The 21,292-nt window shown below is 35.5% G+C and overlaps 1 long non-coding RNA gene across 1 annotated transcript in view; it reads left to right on the top strand.

Moving 5' to 3' along the window:
- The window catches only part of LOC309855474, a 38,859-nt gene that overhangs the window by 9,883 nt on the left and 7,684 nt on the right, over positions 1-21,292 (top strand). The window contains exon 2 of the long non-coding RNA XR_014306823.1: positions 16,422-16,601. This is a non-coding gene — a long non-coding RNA (uncharacterized lncRNA). The remainder of the gene's footprint in view (positions 1-16,421; positions 16,602-21,292) is intronic.

Genomic DNA, 21,292 nt, shown 5'->3' on the forward strand with positions numbered 1-21,292 from the left:
AAATCATGGGCCACACCAAATGTCACGACGCTCACATCTGTACCATCTTGTTTCGAAGGCATGTGAAAGCGTGTTCTGATCTCCAACCACAAATCAGCATCTGTGCTCCCCTTCCTGCACGGTAGGGGACATTTCGACTTAACAGGTTCCCGACCCTAGCGTAAAGGGCACTCTTCACTGTTTTCCCTTCAGTCCTTCTGCCTCCTGATCAACCCTGGTGCATGGCATGGCATGCCCCCTTTTTGGAAACTGTAAATCAGAAACTCCTCTGTCAATGGCATTGACTCTCCATGTCATCCCTCAGTCGTGTCTATAAATTAGATCCTGGGTACGTTTGAAAACAGAGAATTATGTTGTTAGCGAATAAGTTTAGCTGGCCATATTTAGCTGAGCAGAATAAATAAATTTAGCTGGCCAGAATTTGCATATTTATTTGGGTTTGCAGCTATTTGCCATAAATTTTAGCACATCTCATGAAGCAGTTGAAAATTTAGTTTTCAGATACACATGAACATTAAACAGGCCTGCTCTGTATAAAGATGTAAAGAGGAAATATATGGATCTTGATAGAGGTATTAATTAGGAATAAACTAAATCACTGAAATAAATAAAATGAGATAAAATTAAAATAAAAGTAAATAGCTATTGCAACCATTTCCACACTTAAATCTTGGAGAACTGTGAATATTTGAAGTGTACATTCCTCACAGATTCTCAGGGTCTTTTGCATGTTATTAGTAATATCAGTTCTCTGGAAGTTTAACAAACATCAGATCAGTAAAGTAACACACACGACATGAAGAAGAGTCTCTCCAGGTAGCTATCAAGTGACATGCATGACATCACTCAGGCCATTTTTAAAGGTTTAATTTTCTATCAAAAGTCTCAAAGCCAGACACACGGATTTATAATTTTCAAAATTCCAAAAGTTGACCTAAATATTTTGTCTCGCTGCATTTTCAGTATTAGAATTGCATACATGGGGTCCCCTGTCTGACTCAGTCAGTAGAGCTTGCAACTCTTGATCTCAAGGTCATGAGTTCAAGCCTCATGTTGGACATAGAGCTTATTTAATAAATAAACCAATGAAAATTTTAAGAAATTGCATATGAGTAAAGCTAAATTGTAGTCAAGTTGAAAATATAACCTATCATTTAGCAAATCTTTAGTTCCTCGAGTATGCATTCTATGTCTTCCGGTGGATCATGGACCTGCTTGTATGCCCAAACTGGAAAATACCTCTTAGGAATCTGCATTTGGGGAGCTGGATGATGTAGCTCTGTGTGTGTGTGTGTGTGTGTGTGTGTGTGTGTGTGTGTCCGTGTGTGTGTGTGTCTTTGTGTGAGATTTCCATACTTCTGGACTGATGAGAAGATCTTTGTCTAGATTAGAAACATTTAAGTTCAGTGTTAGTACTCTGTCTTTTCTCTCTCTCACCTGAGATTTCCTACAAATGAGCTGTTCTTACTTGCCCTCATTTAATTGGTCGATCTCTCCTACAAGATTGACATATATTTACATAATGAAAAGAATAATGCTACAAACTTCGCCCTCCGTGAAGTAAAGTGCTAAAAAGAAATCACAGGTTAATAATTTATCACTTCTGAATATATTTGTTTTAATTTACGGTTTTCATGTTCATCTTAGAAAGGCCTGTCATATTCATTATGTAAAGCACATCTCGAGGTGACAGTTCCCGTAGAAAAATATTGTCACAGGTGGATCGACTAAGTACTGAAGACAGAACCGTCTGCCACACTGGGGCGTGCAGCTCTAGCTGTTCATTAAGCTCTCTCTGTCTCCTCCTGCTATTTCCCCACCAAGCTCCTTGAAAGGGGCTCCATGTGTCCACTTCCTCAGCTCCCGCTCATGTTTTAAATGATCAATACTCAGCTTCGCACTGTGCTCATGGCATTCTCATCAATGACCGTGTTGGATCTGGATGATAACTTGCGAGGCACAGTTCATTTTACCGGGCATCTTAATCTGCGCTGTTGGAATTACTCCCGCCGCCAGGCTATCCCCTGAGACATTTACTGACTTCTGGACCCGACCTCCACCTGTGTGAGCAAGGCTGTCCCGACCCCCCGCTAGCAGCCGCAGCTCCGCAGGGGAGAGCACAAACACATCATTGCCGCCACAAACCTCCGTGGCCTTCCCCTACTTTCCAAATCACTCGATGGCATAGCCGTCTGCCCACTTCTTAGAAGAAAATGCTTTACGGTGAGTTTCACTCTTTCTCATTCCCAACCAAAATTGGGGTCGTCGGTTCAAGTTTAGTGTCTGAGACTTTCTGTTCGATGGTGTCTGCGCTCCCCTCTTACTGCAGGTGTCCTGGTTCTCGCGGTCTCTCATTTAGATGATTTCAGGACCTTGGAATCCTGCCACACATAGCCACCAAATTTACTATTTTAAGAAGCAAAATTCCTTCCATTTTTGAACAGCCAAGTTCTTTACCCCACAGATAAAAATCCACGCTCCTTAGCCTTTCGCAGTTTGACTCTGGTTTTCTGTTTAAATATCCAGCCACTAACCTTGTAACCCTTCTACTTCCCAGCCCCATTAAACTTCTTCGAAACCCTTTCCCTTTGTGTGTTTTCTTCTTTGACACTTTGCTTTTAATGGCACTAAGCCCTCTGCTTTTCTCAAACTTATCTGTCACCCAATTTAAATATATGTTCATCGGGTGAAATCTTGCACGATCCCTCTGAAAAATCGAATTACCTGACTCCTCTTTCTCCCATAACATTTATGCCCTGGGCAGGCTGGGTTGGGTCTAAGCTGCTGAAGTAGAGCACTCCCTCAGCTAGCTACAATTGTAAGCTGCTTGAGGACAAAGGACCTACTGATTCATATTTGCCTCTTCTGCTCCAAGCACTTCAAATGAGCTGATTAAAATCTTTACTATACTGCCTTCCGCCTAATGCCTGGACCCACGTTCTGGGACCTCTCCTGTGCACGCCCCAGTGCATCCTTCCCACTCTGATCAGCTAGAGGCACATTCTCAGCCGGCCCCTGGCTCACGTCCTAGTTGGGTGGTGATACGTGAATAGCATTACATGAGTGTTGCCTTGTGCCAAAGTCAGACCAACTAAGTCTTCAGATTAGCATCTTATTCAAATCACATCAGGTGTAACTTTCTTAGAATATCTATGTCTCACCTTAAAATCATTCTTTACCATACACGAATCTGAGACGTGTGCTGGCGGCAGCTCCTGAGGGCTCATGTTAAGTCTTTGGGAATTTTGTGAATAAGCTATAAAATTCAGACATTATTTACAAATAAAATTATGTAAAATTAAAATTAAATTATATTGAAAACAGAAGTAAAAAATACTCAAAACTTTATTTTGTAGTCATTTTACTATTACATGCTTTTGAGGTTATTTATATCTATTGCAGGAAAACTATATAATATTGTGCTCCTGTGTTCCTGTATATCCTAAATATTGCCTCCAATCGTGTCCCGCAGCTTGAAATCAGTCATAATGGGAATATCTATATCACAGTACATGATATCTGAAAACTGCAAACCAGGCCTTGAATTATTGTTTCAACAAAACAAAACAAAAAACAGAAATGATCTAAACTGCAGAAAATGATGTAGAAAATGTTAATAATGCAGTTTAAGTGTAAACGCGTGTTGTGTCTGTAGCCATTGCTTTGAGAATAACAGAAATTTGAGAATATATACTTCAAGTTTTAAAAACTGTTTTCTGATTCAGGAAAGAACCTATTCATTTCATTGTTGAATGAGTATATTTTCAACCCACAACATCATTGTTTCTCTCTTTTTTTTTTTTACAGTTATTAATTAATCAGTGATTTCCTTTTGCACTCACTAGATGAAAATACCAAATAACATTCATATCGGAGTGATAGTTTTTCATCAATGGAAACCATACTCAGTTGGCTACTCATACAAAGATTCAGCAAAATCAATGAAAGCATTCCTTGAGAGTCAATTAGCAGATGGAAATGGTAATATAAATCATTGTATATTAAATTAATTTCTGAAGAAATGTGTGCTACAAAGGCTTTCCCTTTCTCTGCTGTTTCTCTACTCCAGTTATTCAAATACAATCATAGCGACTCCCATAGGACTCTCACTGCCTTAAATCAACACCCCATAATGCCATAAGATGACCTTATTTTCTAGTGGGCAACCTAAACCTTCCTTTGACAAAATGTTTATTGGCCCCATTTGAATAAAGAGAACCCGCTTGGTTCCGTGAGTTAGGGGGCCAGGTCCTACTCAGGCAGTTCTCAGAAAAGGAAGTAAGGACTTGGTAGCTATCTTGAGATTTTTCTTATTAAATTCTACTTATTTTTAAGCAGATTCAGTATTTAGCCTAAAATATGTCCCATACTTATTTGATTAGAAGGAAAGCCATAATAAAATAATATATATTTAGGCCTTTTAATCTTACAGTATTTAACTTGATCCATTTTTTTTAAAAATGTTTATTTATTGGGGGGCAGGGATAAGGGGAGGAGCACAGAGAGAGAGAGAAGACTCCCTGCTGAGCGCTGACCACTGAGCCCAGAGCCTGTCTTGGGGCTCCCAATGGGGCTCCAGGAGGGGCTCAATTTCCCTCCTAACCCTGAGATCATGACTTGAGCTAAAATCAAGAGTCTGAGGCTTAACCGACTGAGCCACCCAGGTGTCCCTAAATTGTTCCGTTTCTGAAAGCATGACCCTTACAGTGAAGAGGTGCACAATGGGACACTTCCGAATGTACCACTGTGGCATAAAGGTATTTCAAGTTAAAAGTAATCAAAACCCAGGGGCGCCTGGGTGGCTCAGTGGGTTAAAGCCTCTGCCTTCGGCTCAGGTCATGATCTCAGGGTCCTAGGATGGAGTCCCACATCGGGCTCTCTGCTCAGCAGGGAACCTGCTTCCTCCTCTCTCTCTGCCTCCTCTCTGCCTATTTGTGATCTCTGTCAAATAAATAAATAAATAAATGTTTAAAAAAAAAAAGTCATCAAAACCCAGCTCATGCAGGGAAAGCTCTCTGCCTCCCCAGCAACTGTTTAAATTTACTTTGGAAAGTAGAACCTCTACCAGGAAGAGAGCTAATAACAGACACTCCTCTTTTCCTAAGAAAAACATCTCCATAGGGCAATCTTAGTTTTTCAAGTCCTCTCCTTTCATCTTCCTGTTAATAGCCTTCTCCCCTTTGTATCCCCAGACATTTCCACCTCCTTAGCTCAGGTCAGCTTCATGTTGCCTCCTTGTCTTTGGTCTCTGTGGATGCGCCATAGATACACTTACTAAATTTGATTTTCTCCTGTGAATTGTCTCATGTAAGTTTGGTTCTAAGTCCAGCTAGAGGGACCACAGGGCAGAGGAAGGTCATCTTCCCCAACAACAGAATCTTCAAGGCCACTGTGTATTACATATAAACCAAATAAAATGTAAAATTTTAAACCACCATTATTTGTTATAATAATTTGTCTATAGTTTAAGGCAATATCTAAATGGAAATTCTCACAATGGAAAAGTCAACTAATAGCAGCTTAGGTGCTCAATGAAATAAAAAAAAATGTTTCTGATTAATTTTCATAATGACAAAATTCTTAAAATCATTATTTCTTCAAATAAGCATGAGGAATAATACTTTATTGTTCTGGAGGTCATCAAGGCATGAGAACTTCTAAGCAAATATAACCACCAAGACTAAGTAATAATTTATGGTCATGAGTATATATATGAGTCATGAGTATGTGTGTATATATATTCCTAATTTTATATATATATGCTGTATATATATATATACATACATATATTCTTAATTACATTTGAAAACCAAGGTACACTGTTGATATTGACATAAAATACAATTCATTATTTTTAAAATATTGGTATGTAAGAAATAAAATATTATTTTCAGGGAGAGGGTCAGAGATGGTTGGTTTACTAATAATTCTCAATATGTCAAAAAAAATGGAGACATTTTAATATCTTTTCCTCTTTTAAAATTTTAAGCACACTGAAATGCTACAGATTTGTCCTAACGACCAAAGTATGTGGATCAGGTACCTAGTTTTCTAATAAATACTTACATGCTGTCAGATATTCTTGTCAAGATGCCACACTTGTAAGTAAAAAGCCATATCCTTCAGATAAATAGTAGGTATCTATAATGAATACTCAGGGACAGCAATAGTTACTGTCTACTAAAATTACAACCCAACTGTTATTTTACAGTTTCAGGAAGCACCATAGCTCATAATAGCAGTAATTTACATGCAAACAGACACAACTGTGTTATTTTACTACCAATTACAGTCTTATATGTATTTCCATGTCACTGTCTACATCTGAAAATGTAATTAATTTGGAGGTTTAAAGAATACAAACTAGTACACCACAAGAAAACATGTTAACAAATGCTGGATTTCTAAAATGAGAAATTAATGCATATTTATTAAATTCATATTAATTATGAATAACATTACAATCAAGTGTGGTGAGGATACAGCTTGCCTTTCCACTATCTAACACCATTGATAGAAGATCATGTGTTAAGAGAAATGAAAGGAATGTTTGGAGTCATGTAACTTATAATACATTCTAGCTCCTAGGCTGTTGAAGAGCTTAGCTTCATCTTTCGCGACTTTTATGGGAAACGCTTTCCTTCAATGAAGCTAGTCCACTAACTAGTCTGGATGATACATAGATGAATACCTCAATTTTTTTTTTTCTAAATGAGTAGAGAACAAGCACACAAACACATATCAAAAGAAAAGAAAAAAGAGTATAAACCCTCACTATGACCATCTTCCGTAAGGAGGACTATGATGACGATAAAGTCAATCTCTTGAAGTTAATTTTGTGATCAGCTACCCATTACTTTTCAGTAACTGGGTAACATGGGCACAAAATTTTCTGTAAATATTCCCTGCATATCTGAGGAGTGGTATTTCCAATTGTCCCCACAGACACCTTTTCTTATAGGGAGGAACATGGCAAGAGGAGGTTCAGGATGGGGTTAAAGTCCAAGGGGCAGCTAATTACAGGGCCCAGGACAATCTTTTCTCCTGCCTGAGTCTAAGGGGGTGCCTTGTAGTTTGAAACTGCCAGCTATTAGGCTTAGTACTTGCTGCATGGTATAATGTCAACACTGTTTATTGTTTAGTTTGGACCTCTTTTGGAGCAATGTATTAAATATAAAACATGCATTTTTAATGAAAATTAACCTGAATTTTCTTTCATCAATAAAGTTGAACATAAAATTTGCACAAAATTATTTTTAACATTTACAACCCAGTATAGAGGTCCTAGGGATATTACTAAGCATATGAAAATTAGAAGAGAAAAAAAAAATACAGAGGAAGCATCAACTTCTACTGCAAAAATTAATGCTAGGATGCATATTGCTCTGTGAAGCATAATTTTTTATATAGATCAAATGGTATCTTATCATAATTTTAACTCATCTGCAATTCTAAGTTTTGTTGTATATTCAGGAAAATTGAGATAATAGCTTTAAAGGTGCTGGTTCTATTAGCAATAGAAGAATTTAAAAATTCAATAATATAATTCAAGAAATCTAGTTAATTTCAATAATGATTGATGTTTTTCAATCTAGTTCATAGACTCAAAATAAATCTTAGTAAAGTTCATCTCCATAGGGTGAGATACCTGATATTTTATGAATGCTACTTAAATTTAGTTAAAAATTAAACAATGAATGGGGCGCCTGGGTGGCTCAGTGGGTTAAAGCTTCTGCCTTTGGCTCAGGTCAGGATCTCAGGGTCCTGGGATCAAGCCCTGCATCGGTCTCTCTGCTCAGTGGGGAGCCTGCTTCCTCTTCTCTCTCTGCCTGCCTCTCTGCCTACTTGTGATTTGTCTGTCAAATAAATAAATAAAAATCTTAAAAAAAATTAAACAATGAAGATAAAACTGTTTATTTCAAGATGATAACACTAAGAAAATATTCCATGAATTATTATATGGTAGGAAAATATATGCTCACCGAATTTTTAAAATCTTATAATAAAACAAGAAAATGAAATTAAAAGACTTACAGATTGTAACCCATAACTGTATGGTCAATTAGTCTTCAAGGAAAAAAGGAATATCCAATGGGAAGAGTCTCTTCCACAAAGGGTGCTGGGAAAACTGGACAGCAACATGGGAAAGAGTGAAACTGGACCACTTACTCATACCATGAACAAAAATAAATTCAAAATGGATGAAAGACCTGAATGTGAGACAGGAATCCATCAAAATCCCAGAGGAGAACACAGGCAGTAACCTCTTTGACATTGGCCAAAGCAACTTCTTTCTAGATATGTTTCCAGCAGGGAAATAAAAGCAAAAATTAACTGTTGGTATTACATCAAGATAAAAAGCTTCTGCACAGCAAAGGAAACAATCAACAAAACTAAGCTGCAACCTATAGAATGGGAGAAGATATTTGCCAATGACCTATGTGATAAAGGATTAGTATTCAAAATATATATAGAACTTAAAAACTCCACACCAAAGATAAATAAATAATAATAATACAATTTAAAAATAGGCAGAAAACATGAATAGACATTTTCCAAAGAAGACATCCAGGTGAACAACAGACACATGAACATCTACTCAACATCACTGATCATCAGGAAAATATAACTTAAAACTACAATGAGGGACGCCTGGGTGGCTCAGTCGGTTAAGCATCTGTCTTCAGCTGGGGTCATGATCCCACAGTCCTGGCATAGAGTCCCATATTGGGCTCCTTGTTTCTCCCCCTGCTTCTGCTTTCTCTCTCTCTCTCCTCTGTCTCTCTGACAAAGAAACAAATAAAATCTTAAAAAAAAAAAAAAACTACATTGAGATATCCCCTCACGCTTGGTGTCAGAACATCTAAAATTACCGCACAACAAAAACAGGCATTGACAGGGCTGTTAGAGAAAGGAGGGCCTTCTTGAACTTGGTGGGAATATAAACTAGTGTAGCCACTGTGGAAAACAGCATGGAGGTTCCTCAAAAGGTTAAAAATAAAACTACCCTAGGATTCAGCAACTGCACTATTAGGTATTTACCCAAAGAATACAAACATTTAATTTAAGGGGATACAGGTACCCTGATGTTTATGGCAGCATTATCTACAATACTCAAACTATGTAAATAGCTCAATAATCCAAGTGTCCAATGACTGATGAATGGGCAATATATATATATATATATAATTAAATTATTATATTTTATATAAGTATATATTATGATTAAATTACAGTCATATTATATATAATGATAATATATTATTAAATATTAAAATTATAATAATCATATATAATATAATTTTATATACTATGCAATAAATAATTATATAATATAATCATTAGATTATATATTATATTATGATAATATTATCATAATATAATATTATTCAGCCATAAAAGGAATAAAATCTTGCCATTTGCAATGACATGGTTGAAGCTAGAGAGTATTAGGCTATGTTAAATAAGTCAGAGAAAGTCAATCATCATATTCACATATTCACAATCATCATCATTCACATATAGAATTTTAGGAACAAAACAAAGGAGTAAAGAGGGAAAATAAAGGAAAGGGAGGAAAACTAAGAAACAGACTCTTAACTGTAGCGAACTGATGGTTCCCAGAGAGGGGGTGGGTGGGGCGATGGGATGAGGGAAACAGGTGATGGGGGTGAAGGAGTGCACTTGTCCTGATGAGAACCCCGTGTTGTATGCAAGCGCTGAGTCACTGTATTGTGCCACTGAAACTGACATTACACTGCATGTTAACTAACTGGAACTTAAACACATTTTTTTTAAAAAAAGACATACAGATTGTGAAAAAAAAAAAGATCTTAAAAACAACTATTTTCAGATATGATTATCTATGTGTAAAATCCCATAGGATCTGTTAAGAAGCTACCACAGCAAAAAAGTGGGTTTAACGAGGCCTTCAGAATACAAGATAAATATACAAAACACAATACTATTTCTATACCCTAGAAATGAAAACTTAGATGTTGAATATGAACATTTACAACCACACCACAGATATTATAAACCCTACAAAACATGTGTAAGATTGGTCTGCCACGAAGTGCAGAGATAATCAATATATATGGTTAATTGATTTTCTGTAAAGACCCACAGGAAAAATACTATAAACTGAAATATACTTGGAATTGATTGTGATGCAGACATAATTCATAAATACTTCCAAATAAACTACACTTTTCACTGCACTAATTGAATTAGAAACCATCATTCTCAAAATGTGTAGATTCTGTGTGCAGTTTGTTGTTACTAATTTTAGTGAGGAAAGTTCTATTGAACACAGAAAGATGCTTTACCATGTAATTTATTTCCTGCTTTCTGTTATCAATTGCAAATTTAACATGTAAGGGCTTGGAAGTCAACTAAGTGTCTTAAAAATGTTTTAATTTTTATTTTAATGCGTTCTCTGGTTTTGCCATTTTGCTGACTGTTAAGTTCTTTAATTAGTTAATAATTTTACCTCCAAAAAATTTCAGTTTTTAAGATTTATTGAAATATAACTATTTCAATAAAAATTAGGAATATGAAAATATTGAAACTGATCAGTTTACTATCAAGGGCATAACTAAAAATATTAAATGATGAGTTATAAACTGTACATAAGCATGCTTCATCTAGCAATCATAGATTGAAGAAAACAGAAATGTTAAGCAAAGCACAAATGCCTAATAAATAATGCTATATTAAAACAACAACAAAAACTGAGTGCAATATTCAATTTTTAAGTATCACAATTGGGGAAAAAATCTTTCAAAAGAGATCCTTCTTGAAATTGGATAAAATTATATTTTATAGCATCATGGAATTAATATGAGCCCTACACTTTTTATAACATCTAAATTTGACAAAACATGCAAAATAGTCATCTAATTTAGCAAGTTTTTTTTAATTGAAATACTATTTGTAAATAAAATGCAATCTAATGAAAGTGAAACAGGCTACACCTGTGAAAACACTTCATATTAATAATATTTACACATTTCAAAAAAAAAATATATATATATATACTTAGAATTTCCTCTGACTTTACCCGCTAAGCTGTAGAGACAGTGTTTTCTTAATTAAAAAATTATGGTCTAAGTAAAGAATAAATGTGTAAGTTATTTAAAATTTGTTAACCATAAAATGCAACTCTGAAGACTGTTGTAGGCGATTTTGTAAGAAATAAACAATAAGACAATTTAAAAACATCATTTTTACAAAGTACTAGTGTAGAGTATGAAAAATTGGGTCAGAAGAGACTATAAATTTTAAAGTATGGAAATATAGTTCAGATAATAATTTTATTAATCTATTTTTAAAGCTCATATAATCAAAACATTCATGTAATTTCAATTTAATAAATGCATATATATGTTAATTTATAGAAGAAATTTATTTTTAGTGATGTTTTTGAATATGACTGTGTTTATAATGAATGTTGTAAGTCCAACATTTTGTTCAATAAATATTTCACAAAATTTTATAAATATAGAAATTCTATTTTTGAACTTTCTTCCACTCTTTCAAGTGTCTAGTTTCGGATTATACTTTTTTATTTTTAAAAATCCCTTTACAACTCTAATACTGTACTTAGGTCCAGAAAAGATTTTTAGGATAAAGATTGAAGTCCCTGGTTTTGTTTGTTTTTAATTTTCATTTTCATTTTTTAGAGACAGAGTGCAAAGGGGCAGAGAGGGAGAGTGAGAGAGAAACCCTCTAGCATGCTACAATGAACACAGGGTACATAGGTTTCTGCAGTTAGTGTTTTCATTTTCTTTTCATAGAAGTGGAACTGCTGACTCACATAGTAGTTCTATTTTTAACTTTTTGAGGAACCACCACACTTCTTCTCATAGTGCCTGAACCAATTTATAATCCCACCAACAGTGCGCAAGGGTTCCATTTTTTCTAAGTGTTTGCCAGCATCTGTTATCTCTTACCTTCTCAATAATAACCACCCCAACAAGTGTAAGGTGATACCTCGTGGTTTTGGTATTTCCCTGATAATTGGTGATGTTGAGCAACTTTTTTTGTATCTGTTAACCATTTCTATATTTTCTCTGGAAAAATGTCTCCTCAAGTCATTTGTCCATTTTAAAATTGGATTATTTGAGTATTTTTTGTTTGTTTGTGGTTTTTGCTATTCAGTTTTATGAATTCCTTATATATTTTGGATATAAAACACTTACCAAATATATGGTCTGCAAATATTTTCAGCTATTCTGTAGGACGTCTTCTCATCGTGTTGATTGTTTCTTCTGCTATGAAGGTGTAGTTTAACATAGTCCCACTTCAAATATTTATTTTTGTTCTTTTGCCTGTGCTTCTGGTGTCATATTTAACAACGTATTGCCAAAACCAGTATCAAGGAACTTTCTCCCTATGTTGTCTTCGAGGAATATTACAGCCTCAGGTCCTACATTTGTCTTTATCCATCTCAAATTAATTTTTGTGATTGGTCTAAGACTGGGATCCCATTCATACTTTGTGTGTGGGTACCTTGTTTTCTCAACACCATTTTTAAAAAAGCTGACCTTTTCTTCATTTTGTATTCTTGGCATTCTTGTCAAGTTTTAGTTGAATGTGTAGGTGTGAATTCATTGCTGGACTCTTGATTTTGCTCCACTGGTCTTGTGTCTATATTTAATGCCATCATCATAGTTTTTTAATTATTATAGCTTTGTAGTATAATTTTAAATCAAGAAGTGTGAGCCTCCGGTTCTGTTCTTTTATTTATTTTATTTTTAAAGATTTTATTTATTTACTTATTTGACAGAGAGCGATCACAAGTAGGCAGAGCAGCAGGCAGAGAGGGGGAAGCAGGCTCCCTGCTGAGCAGAAAGCCCCGATGCGGGGCTGGATCCCAGGACCCTGAGATCATGACCTGAGCTGAGGCTTAACCCACTGAGCCACCCAGGTGCCCCCAGTTCTGTTCTTCTTTAATAAGACTGGTGTTTGGCCATTTGGGATTTTTGCTTTTGTTTGAATTTCAGATGTTTTTTTGTTTTGTTTTATTTCTTTGTTTCCTGTGAAAAACACCACTGGAATTTTGATTGAGATTGCATTGAATCTATAGACAGGCTTTAGAAAGTACGAACATTTTATTAACATTATTAACATTTTAATACTTTAATCCTTCCCATCCATGATGATTTAATTGTGTCTCTCTCAATTTCATTTCTCAATGTATAGTTTTCAGGGTACAGATATTTCCCTTCCTTGGTTTAATTTGATAAATGTAATCTGGTTCAGCTGCTGTGTTCATCTTCCAGAAAGAATCTCACAGACATACTGAGGAGCAAGAGTGCCAGACTATGTCACTATATAATGTAGATTCCATTTAGATAAAATTTAAAAATTGCTAAAAATCCATCCATCAATCAGTCGATCAATCTATGGTTCCCTTTGGAAGAGATGGGCTAAAGGTATCAAGATTGTGGTTTGGAAGACTATTCTATATCTTGATGAGCAAGGGGTGTCTTACATGGAGAATGGGCAGATAGTAGCTTTTTGGAAGATGAGAGGTGGGAATCTCAAAGCTGGGCATTTGAAAATTAATGTAGTGCATGTTAGCACATAGGATGGCAATTTGAGCGAGAGCTGTGGTAAATGCATTTGATGAGGTTTGAGGAACTTGGAAATTGAATATAGCAGTTGTGCTCAAATGTTTAAAAACCAATTCAAAGTCTAAGTTATTATGATTTGGTAGTAAAGAGGTCATAGGTTGAGATAGCTCAAAATTTCTTGCTACCTACATGCAATATATATAACAACTTTTATACATGTCTTATTATATATATTTATTTATATATATGGTTTATTTCTTTAAACCTTAGGGGTAAAATCACTTGTCCTATATTTCTGACACTTCTAGGAATGCTTACAAGAAAGGGAGATATGACATTTAGTGAAGTCACATAAAATAATCACCTGAGGAAAATTTATGAAAAACATTATAAAGTGTTACACTCATAAATCAAATATTTCTTTTTAAAAAGATTCATGCTTGTAGCTTTGGTTACATAATGTAGACTTTAAAATATCATTTCTACTTGCAACTTTATCTTATTTATACATTAGCAAGATAAAATGTGGTATCCCTGTTAGAACAGTGGTGGCCTGCTTATGTAAAGTTGAAGTCATTTAACATTCAGTAGTGGTTCTTTGCGTTAAAGAGTGACATGTTCTCTTGAAAACTCCACTGTTTATGGATCATTCAGTTCCACAGTCTGTCCTACTTTTGATAGAATAATGGCTATATTAAAATTGTCTTCCATCTATTGAAGTTAAGGAAGTTATACAAAAGTACATATTTAAAATTATGCATTCACATCACACAAGTAAAACATTAGCTAAAGTAAAACATTAGCTAAACATGAATTAAAGTAAAAATATTGAACTAAATTATTGCTGTTTGCATATGAAAATTCATGTGAATAATATTTATTGGTCTTATTGTTAGAGGCCTATATTATAGGAAAATGTGGAACAAAATATAAAATATAGTGGCTTACTATCTAGAATATAGGGAATAAAGTAATCTTTAAAAAATGTGGCTTGTACCATGAGATTAGGAGTGAATAAAAGGAACGGGTTTACTTCGAGATTTGACTACTGCTGTCTTTTCTTAGATAATTGTGGTTCATACAATTGTGCGCTCGGTAGTTGGTAGAGACTCTTACCTCTCAGAATTGAAATACAGTTAATAAGGCTTGTGATTGATTTCCAAATCATTCATAGTCTCAAAACCACATGGAGTTGATTTCATACATTTTTAAGGAAACAAAATTATTCTTTTGTCTCTTTGTTAGTGATATTTTAGCTATGTTGAAATTACAGTGCTTTTGACTATATTGAATGGATCCAAGATTATTTACACATATATTAAGTATGTTATAGATTGACTAACGTAATGCATATTTTATTATCTATTATTCTAAGATATTCAAAGGAAAGTATCCTTCACTACTTTAAATCATTATAAATCACTATAACATATATGACTGGAAATCTATGGAATTATGTTCAGTATTTTTAATAAGAATAAATTTCAGAGCATGATGTTATATAAAAGTAAAATATGTTTTATTTGTTGTCTTTAATTAAATTACTTATTTTTGTGTAGCAAACTAATATTCACCAGGATAAGCAGCCTATAGAGTAAAATCAATTAAGTGGCAAAGTTTATTATATGTTAAAGTATTCTATTTTGTGTAAAAGAGAAGTACAAATTAGAATGGATTTGCTAATCATCACCCTTATACAATGGGTGATATTTTGAAATTTGTTTTCTGGATTGACTATGTTATTTTAGAACTAGTCAAAAACAAAGCAACATTATAGATATTCACACGATGATTACTCCTGGTCATTTTAAACTCCAGTTTCTATAAACATCCACAAAAAAGAATACCCAAAGGAGTCATCACAAAGGAATAAATGGCTTCTCGCTAAGAAAGAAACTCAAAGCTTAGGTCTGTATTTTTATTAGAGAAAATAAAAATCAATATCTCCTGTGTGTATCTGTGTGACTATAATAGAGATTCATTGTTGTACATGGACCGTGACCAGTAATGTCTACTTTGGTTACGATTCTATAATGTCAATCGTTTGGCATTTCATACAAACTTTTTTTTTTTTTTTTTCAAAAACTCCTGCTTTTCCGTTCTCAGTATTTGATAAAGAGAATGTCCCAGAAGGATATTTGGTCTGCAAATTGTCCTGCTCTTGGCTCTGGACAGTGTGGGCCTGGGGCTGAGGCTTGGCCTGGGCTCCACGAGACCCTGCCACAGTCAGCAGAAGGTGGACCATGTTATGCTTGATGTTTCAAGGATGTCAGTGGCAAATCATAGTAATTTGGGCAAAACTAAAGTACTTCATAGGTCTGTAATATGACTTGTCATTGCTACTCATAATAAAACTCAACATCTGTCATCGGACAGTCCATGAGGCTGTGGCAATCTAGAGCTAACTGGCATATTTTTCACAGGTTGTGGCCATTGTTGCAAAGAATGATAAACCTGTTATTCCCAGCTGTTGCTTTTCCATTAACATGTCTGATTTGCAATAATAACTATTATAAACTAAGCATCTGCTATGTGTTAGGGCCTGCACTCTCGATGGCCCACCCCACTATGGCCACCCTAGTCTCCTTCTGCTTCCCCAGACACACTGTGTTGAAGCAGTTCAGGCCTTTGTACTCGACGTTCTGTGGGCCTTGAGGACTCCGAGGTCTCCTCTGCTCCTGGCTGGACCCTTCTTTTCATTCGGATGTCATCTTCAGAGTAGGGCTTACCTGGCATTCTAAGCCACAAGTTCACTTTCTATGCCTCCACCTTAATTTAATGATCACTATGTTTTGTTTTCCCAGTTGTTTATTTTCTGTTATCTGTCTTCTCTCACTACAGTGAATATTGCAGGGGTTTCCTCACTACACTCATCACTATGTTTAACTGGTAATTACTGGAATGGCTCTCTTACCTTTGCCTTCTGAATGGTAAGGACATGGACCAGCTCAGAGCACATTCCGTTGGCAAGTTTGGACTACGTCTGCATTCATTCATCTCTCCTCACATACTGTTGGTTTGGTAAGTGAATCCAGATCACCTCCCTTTTTCCTTTCTCAGGGACAGACCAATGAGTACTGCTCTGCATCACTCCAGGTAAGACTCTATCCCTCCCACGCCCATCTTCCATCCCACTGTCATTCTGCTCTGTCCTCACCCTCATTCCCCACTTCCGGCCAGTTACTTCGGACACTTCCACGTTCAATGAGTTTAGTTACATATGTTTCAATGATTGTATCCTTCTCAGGGTGAAAGAAACATATTCATCATATATATATATGAAAATTGATGCAAGAAATGTTTATTAAAAGATATTTTGCTGTGGATTTAAATATGCTTGTTAGTTGATGAAATTCAGAGTAATTTTTAGAGAATAGATCAAATGGCCTAGAGAGTTTTTCAATTTTCTCAGTCTCCCTGGCACATTTTATTCTCAGGGTAATCATAGACTAAATTCTTACAAAGTCATTATATGAGATAAAGTCAAAGTCATTATATGAGATAGCTCAGTAGAAACTCAAAATTCAGGGCAATACAATAAACTAGAGAGAACCATTAAATTTTCTCAACAACAAGCAGGGAGCACCTTCCTTTGCCAGCCTAACTAGCTTCTACATGATCTTAAACGGCTGTATGTTTTGAAACCATTACCAAAGAAAGACGATAGTTAGAGACCTTTGGAGTGAATGAGTAATGTTCATAATTAACACAGTAGAAAAGCTCACTGGGTTGATCTTGCATACTTGCTTCCCGACTAAAACAGCATTGTCTTTTCTCAAAAAGAAGAATTAAAACAAAACAAAGCAAGCAAATAAATGCAAAAACTATAAAACCAAGGCTCTCTTGTGACTCTTCAGAAGCACATGATCCCCAGGAAGAGACATCTTGCCCAAGATCTTTGGGATAAGCCAGTGACAAAACAAGGCACACTGCTGCCTGAGACCACCAGAATAAGACCACCCAGATGCCAGAAGTCACTAAAGGCAGTATGTTTACTTGCAAGTTTTGCTCTTTATCCTCTATGATATGTCCTTTCCTCCTATTGATATAAAGTTCTAAATTATAAGTAGACTCCCTTTTCCTTAAATCATGGTATTCCAAGGACTCTTATCATTGATAATCATAAGGTTATATGATACCAGATATAAAGTTCTAAATTATAAGTAGACACCCTTTTCCTTAAATCATGGTATTCCCAGGACTCTTATCATTGATAACCATCAGGTTATATGATACCATTGTCATATCAGATGGTTAAAGAAAGATTATTTTAAAAAGTACATGAAAGCATTCTTAAAGAGGTCAAAATACTACCATTATAAACACGATACAAGAACACCATCCCCTGAATGAACAGTGTTGCCTGTTGGGGTTGATGGTGGTCCATCCTTTAGCTTAGACTAAAACCCACCAGAAGAGGGGACTAATAAAATAAAACTATGGTCTCTGGTAATAGCTAAGCTGTGTGTGTGTGTATGCGTGTGTGTGTTTGGAGTAGGTGTTCGTTGTGGTGCGAGATGAGAACTTATATAGGAACTGCAACTTGCAAAACAGACAGATATATTACTCACAAAATAGATAAACCTACCAAGAAAAACATGATCTGCATTACAAACTCTGCAATTAGATTCCTTTAATATCAGCTTGATTAGACCCATGTGTTCCAGGACATAAAATAATAACACAGAAAAATCCTCCCCTATCTCTATGTGGACTCAGGTGTTCTAATGAGATCAATAACCATTCTAGCACTTTACTTATTTGATATAACCTGACCAGTCCCTGCAAAGAGAAGGTCTGGATAACTTCAGCTTACCAAATCCTAAAACTATCCTTCCCTAACTTCTGTGAAATGCCCCAGTCATTGTTGTGAATATCATCTCTTGCTGCAAATTAAATAAAACTACATTTTTGAAGTCACAACTACATTCTTGGTGGTCTTTAGTTGGTGATTTCTATCATTTGTTAACAAAAGTAAAATTCAGTATAATCATAGAATTGTTGTAAAACATACATTAGATAAGTTCCAACATCGTAACTTCAGAGTTTTAAGTGACCACAAAATTCTGTACTAACTTATTTAAAATATTTTCCTCTTTATTGCTTTTAATTAAATCTTGAACCTGGTGAGTGGTGAGAAAATTAGATGATTTTAAAGAATGGCTAAAGGAAAATATTTACAAGAAAATATTTTCCACATTCCCACCTCTGTTTAAAAGTCTCAGCAACTATAATCATTAATGAAAATTTATATTTATAAAACAAGTCTTACTTTATTTTCCTCAACCTGTAAGACTGTCTTTACAGCATTGATTTTTTAAGAAGCAAATGAAAAGGGCTCCTGGGTGGTTCAATGGGTTAAAGCCTCTGCCTTTGGCTCAGGTCATGATCCCAGAGTCCTGGGATGGAGCCCCACATGGGCTCTCTGCTCAGCAGGGAGCCTGCTTCCTCCTCTCTCTCTGCCTGCCTCTCTGCCTACTTGTGATCTGCCAAATAAATAAATAAATAAATAGATCTTAAAAAAAAAAAAGCCAATGAAAAAAATTAAATTAAGATGTTTTAATGGAAAAAAAAAGAAAAAAGAAGTAAATCTGATATCCACATATCAATTATTCTCTCCCCTACAATAAAGCAGGAGTAAAAAGGCGTAATGTAGTAAAGAGTGCTTTTTTTTTAAACCCAAATAACTCCTTTTAAACCTCCAGAAAACTCTAATTTCCCTGATGCTATTTAAATGCTGACTTCATAGTACTACCTGATACCCCAGATATTTATTGTCTTTTAATCATGCTTAGGAAAAAATCAGAGAAATTATGAGCTTCAGACAAACCAAAGTAAAGCAATTATATGAATTATCTGATATTGAAAATGTGTGTAATTTAGGCTATTATGATTACACATAAAATGATAAAAGCTACCTTTTCCCTCTTAGGGAAGTATAAAATGTATAAAACAAAGCTTAGGTAGCAATTATGAACTATAGTTAGGAACTGAATAAAATGCAGTCCTGGCTTCTTGCATTATCATTATGATTATTTTATTTTTAAAAATATTCTTACCAAAACTTCTAACTACATTTTAGCCAATGTAACTAATGATGAACTAGAGAGAGTTAATGATCAAGGTCTATTTCAAGTTAAAAGCTTTGACCTATAAACAACATATTTTAGGAAGTTTGGGAAGGCATAGGTGAAATTATATCAATTAGCATGTTTAATAAAAAGAATAAAAAAAAAAAGACTAATTTTTTAACCTTTAGTTTCTATCTGAATCAACACAAAATCTATTTAGTTTTATGAATAATCATGTCATTCACTTCATTTCCCCAAAATAAATAACTTGAGAGTGGAAGAGTGTGAAAACGCCCCATTTGCAAGTAAATCTTTATTTTAATTTTGAACTCACTGGTCCGTTTGATGCAAGAAAATCAAACCAAGGAATGAAAATTTCCATAAGCATTGCCCATTAGCATACAAACCATCACATACAGCAATGAGAGCTCAGGGAGGGTTTGCTCCTATTTTAAACCGCCACACTTGTTCCATTAATTCCGGGTAGTTTTTTGTGTGTGGTTGATATGGTAAGGGGGGAAATGCCCTAGTTTTGAGAATTCATCATGTCACATTAAATTCCCCAAATTGCTTTCTTTCTTGGAGTGAAACTAAAGGTGTACCTCCATCTAAAAGATGGGGGCCTGGGCTGCTGGTCTGTGCCATGAATGACCAGACTTGACCGAAGCACTGTGGTTAGTACTTGCCAAAGAATAAGACTCCAAGACATGAGCAAAATCACGTGTCTGTCCTACTGGTGCCGGCCTGCAGGCTCGCAGAGGCCAACAAAGCAAGACTGCTTTCCTTTTGTTCTGTCTTCCAAATCTTGCAGAGTGCCTTTCTGTGGAAGACTCTAACCAGAACCTAGCTGGGAAAAGAATCTGGGGGATGCAGGGTGAGTTTGGAAGCATAGGCACGCTTCTGACCTTCCACAAACCATGTGGTAAGGCCATCCCCTTGGAGAGTCAGGTCTATCTTCATCTTCGATTCATATTTAAACTTCCAAGCTCATCAGCAGCAACATTATAGTTTGCCACATGGGGTTCTAGAAAGATGTGTATATTATAAACTCAGAAATGAGAGACCAGAACTTCTTAAAACTCTCTGTACTTTCCTGTGATGCATGTCATCGACTAGCCCAACTCTCATTCCCTTTTGATATCATCTACCAGGAGGACCACAACCACCAGTTTAGCACATCTAAAATCTTCGTAGAAGGGGATGAGCTTCTGCAACTCGTCACAAGGATGTAGCTGGTGTTTGGAAGTTCCATCTTCCAGAACCAATTTCTTGTTCCCTTGGCCCTCAGCGGGAGCTTCATCCAGTCGTCTTCCTTAACTTCACACACTGAATGAAATCTTCATGGAAATTTTGGGTCATTAGTGATCTTACTGATTTTACTGATTTACTAAATTACTGATTTAGAGGCGTTATTGCCTTTTTGTTAATTTATAGTACTGGACAAGGGCATTACTAAGAGATACTACCAGAGACACCTGAATTCCAGAAGTTCTTCTGTCAACCCCATTTTGGAGTAGCAATTCCATTCTCCCTTAATAAACAGGATCCGTCAACTGTGGTCCCCATTTATGGCTGGTTGCTAAGCCATAAGTGAAAATGGAGCAGTCTCAACATGGGGTTCAGAGCAACTCTTGTGCTCCC

Source organism: Mustela nivalis (assembly GCF_964662115.1).
Source record: "Mustela nivalis genome assembly, chromosome: 20".
In the NCBI taxonomy this organism is placed as follows: Eukaryota; Metazoa; Chordata; class Mammalia; order Carnivora; family Mustelidae; genus Mustela; species Mustela nivalis.